The sequence below is a fragment of the Prionailurus viverrinus genome, chromosome A2 (genome assembly GCF_022837055.1).
Source record: "Prionailurus viverrinus isolate Anna chromosome A2, UM_Priviv_1.0, whole genome shotgun sequence".
NCBI lineage: Eukaryota > Metazoa > Chordata > Mammalia > Carnivora > Felidae > Prionailurus > Prionailurus viverrinus.
Window position 1 is genome coordinate 147,786,271 of NC_062562.1, and position 4,104 is coordinate 147,790,374.

General features: G+C 51.9%; 1 pseudogene; it reads right to left on the reverse strand.

Annotated features, from left to right (window-relative positions):
• Window positions 1–2,642: 2,642 nt before the first annotated feature.
• Window positions 2,643–3,899, reverse strand: LOC125153982 (uncharacterized; annotated as a pseudogene).
• Between the last annotated feature and the right edge of the window lie 205 nt (window positions 3,900–4,104).

Here is a 4,104-nt window from a genome sequence, read left to right on the forward strand (position 1 = left end):
CCCAGTCCCCACCAGTCTCCATGGTTAATTTGGTAAGGGTCTCTTTTAGGGTTCTATTCATTCTTTCTACCTGTCCTGAGCTCTGGGGCCTATAAGCACAATGTAATTTCCAGTTTGCCCCCATAGCCTTGGCTACTGCCTGGGTTACCTTTGAGATAAAAGCTGGTCCACTGTCTGATCCTATCATGGCAGGAAAAACAAACCTGGGTAAGATATCTTCTAGTAGCTTCTTAGCCACCGTCTGAGCCGTTTCATGCTTAGTTGGGTATGCCTCTACCCAGCCAGAGAAGATGTCTGTAAATACTAAAAGATATTTATAACTATACTTTCCTGGTTTAACTTCAGTTTAGTCGACCTCCCATTGGGCTCCCGGTCTTGTGCCTCTGAGCCTGGTTCCTTTTTCATGTGATGTGGCTCTTGCGTTGGTGAGTTGGCAGGTTTTGCAGGCAGATACAACTTGCTCTATTTTGGTGTCCTGTTGGTGAATCTTGATTCTGGCATGTCGGATTAAGTCTTTTAATTTTCGGGCCCCCATGTGAGTAGACCAATGCATGTGCTCTAATACTGAGACTCCGAGCCAGTCTGGCAGCACGAGCTCCTTGTTATGTGTATACCACCATCCCTTTATCTCCTGGGCCATGGGGAGTTTCTTGATCCACTGTGACTCCTCCTGGGAGTATTTGGGCTGGTCTGGTAAAACTGGGTCTCCCGGGTCCGGTAGTTGTATGGTCATGGTGGGGACTGAAATAAGGGCTACTGCCTTGGCTGCCTGGTCAACCTTTCGATTACCTTTAGCTACCAGGTTATCAGTTTTCTGGTGCCCTTGGCAATGGATAATGGTCAGCTTGGCAGGAAGCCATAAGGCCATAAGCAGGTCAAGTATCTCCTGCTTATTTTTTATAGTCCGTCCTTCTGCCGTCAGTAACGCCCTCTTCTGATAAATTGCCCCATGAATATGAGCTGTGGCAAACGCATAACGGCTTTCTGTGTAGATGTTAAGCTGTTTTCCAGCTCCCAGTGTCAGCGCCTTGGTGAGGGCGATGAGCTCTGCTCGCTGGGCTGACGTTCCAGAGGGTAGAGCCTCCGCCCATACGGTGTCCGTTTAGGTGACCACCGCTGCACCCGCATACCCGTGTCTGTCCCACACAAAGCTGCTGCTATCAGTGAACCAAGTAGCCTTGGCATCGGGGAGGGACCAGTCGATCAGGTCTGTCCGGAATCCACGTACTTGCTCCAGGATCCCCGCACAGTCATGTAGTGGAGCATCTAGGTCAGGGTCGGGCAGCAGGGTTGCAGGATTGAGGGCCGCACTGGGGTGGAACCACACCCATGGAGGGTTGAGTAGGAGGCTCTGGTAATGAGTCATATGTGTGCTACTCATCCATCTTTCAGGAGGCTGTTTCAGGACCCCTTCAATGGCGTGTAGGGTCGTGATCCAGATCTCCTGTCCTAGGGTCAGTTTGTCTGCATCCTTGACTAGGAGTGCTGTCGCCGCAATAATTCTTAGGCATGGTGGCCAGCCGGCAGCCACTGGGTCTAGCTTCTTGGATAGGTAAGCCACCGGGCGGTTCCAGGGGCCTAAGGCTTGAGTTAGAACCCTTTTGCTATTCCCTTGTGTTCGTCTACAAAGAGGTGGAAGGGCTTCGTAATGTCTGGCAGGCCCAGGGCTGGGGCACTTAGGAGGGCCTTTTTTAACTGATTAAAGGCAGTTTCTTCTTTTTCAGTCCATTCAAATGTTTTCCCCTCTTTGGTAGCTTCATATAGAGGCCTGGTGATCTCAGCAAAACCCGGAACCCAGAGGTGGCAGTAGCCAGCCGATCCTAGAAATTCCCTTACTTCCCTTCGGGAGGTGGGAGGAGGGATCTTCAGGACGGTTTCTTTTCTGGCATCTGATAACCAATGCTGTCCGCCCTCCAGGATGTATCTCACGTAACTTACCCTCTCCCTGCATATCTGAGCCTTTTTCGCGGATGCCCGGTACCCCAAGGCCCCCAGGGTAGCCAGCAGGCCCCGGGTCCCTTGCTCACAGTCCTTGGCCGTGTCTGCAGCAATCAGGATGTCATCTACGTACTGTAGGAGTACTTTCTGTACTCACCCAGGTCCTTGTGTAGTGCCTCGTCGAACATGGTGGGCGAATTTTTGAACCCCTGAGGCAGCCATGTCTAGGTGAGATGCCCGCTGTAGCCCTCCTCCAGATCATGCCACTCGAAGGTGAACAAGGGTTGGCTTTGGGGTGCCAGCGGCAGACTGAAGAAAGTGTCCTTTAAATCTAGTACAGTATGCCAGACCCTGGAGGGTGCCAAGGAGCTCAAGAGAATATATGGGTTGGGAACAGTTGGGTGTATGTCCGTGACCCTCTTATTTACTTCCCAGAGGTCTTGTACCAGTCGACAGTCATTTGTGTGAGGTTTTTTGACCGGCAGTAGGAGGGTGTTCCAGGCAGACTGGCAAGGAACTAGTACCCCTAGGCTTCATAGTCTCCAGATGTGTGGCTGGATCCCCTTCTGCGCCTCCTGAGACATGGGGTATTGTTTGGTCCTTACCGGACCTTCTCCTGGCTTGAGCTCTACCAGGACCGGGGTCCTTTGAACAGCTAGTCCCATTCCCCCTGTCTCTGCCCAAACTGATGGGAATTCTTATAGCTATCTGTCTATATTATCCTCTCTCGGGAGCGCCTCCTGGTGGAGGCGGTATTCATCCTCTAGTTTCATGGTCAGGACCTGGATGGGGTGGCCCTTGCCATTGGTGACCTGAGGCCCCCCCTTGTCTGAAGGTTATCTGAGCTCCAATCTTGGTCAGTAAGTCCCGTCCTAACAGCGGGTAGGGGCATTCCGGTATTACCATAAAGGAGTGGGATAACCGTCCCGTCCCCAAATCTACTGTTCTTCGGGTAGTCCATGAATACTGGCTCGTACCAGTTGCTCCTTGTACCCAGGACTTCTTGCTGGCTAGCTTTCCTAGTGGGGTGCGGAGGACCGAATGTTGCACTCTGGTGTCGACAAGGAAGGCAACACGGGTCGCCTCCACTTTAAGAGTTACCCTGGGGTCGGGGAGAGGATCCGAACCCCGACTTCCCTAATCACTCAGTTTATCTAGCTCTAAGACTTTTACTCGATCAGTCTTGCTTCCCTTCCCGCCGGCCTTTTTCGGACAATCTCGGGCCCAATGCCCTATCTCCTTACAGTATGTGCACTGATCTTTCTACAGCCTCTGCTTTCCCCCCACCTTGGTGGTTCCTTTACCTCCTCTTGAGTCGTCTGCCAGCTGCCAGAGACGGCGGTCTTGTTCCTCGGGGGAGTCAGCAGTGGTAGCTAGTAGTATTCTGGCCAGGTCTTGAGTCTGCTTACTGCTGGCAGCCGCCATGGCGCGAGCCTGCTTATCCTCAGGAGGCTCCCGGTTATTATATACCTTTTTGGCTACTACCAGTAAGTCCTGCAGACTTTTTTTCTCCTAGTTTATCTATTTTCTGTAATTTTCTCCTAATGTCTATGGCTGATTAGTTTACAAAGGCCATGATAACAGCTGCCTTGCTTTCTGGAGCCTCTGGATCCATGGGGGTATAGGTACGGAAAGCCTCCATGATCCGTTCTAAAAAGGCAGCTGGAGATTCATCTTTTTCCTGTTGCACATTTCCTACCTTGGCCAAACTAGTTGGCTTCCTAGCAGCCATTCGAAGACCCCTCCATTAGAGTCTGGCGGTAGACCTGGAGCCTCTCCTTACCTTCTGCTGTGTTGAATTCCCACTTGGGCCGAGTTAAGGGGAAGGAGGCATCTATCTGAGCCTGGTTGGTGGTGGGATGCCCGTCTGCGCCCGGAACTAGTTTTCGGGCTTCATTGAGGATTTTTTCTCTTTCCTCAGTCTTGAACAGGACCTGCAAAAGCTGCTGGCAATCATCCCACGTGGGCTGATGGGTAAAAAGGACAGAGTCTAATAAATCAATGAGCCCTGCCGGTTTCTCGGATAACTTAGGATTCTGAGCTTTCCAATTGTAGAGGTCACTAGTGGCGAAAGGCCAATAGTGATGGGGCTGATTCCCTCTGCGTCTGGGAGTCCAGTGGCTCGCAGGGGCAGAATAGTGGAGTCGGCGGCAGAGGTGGATTGCT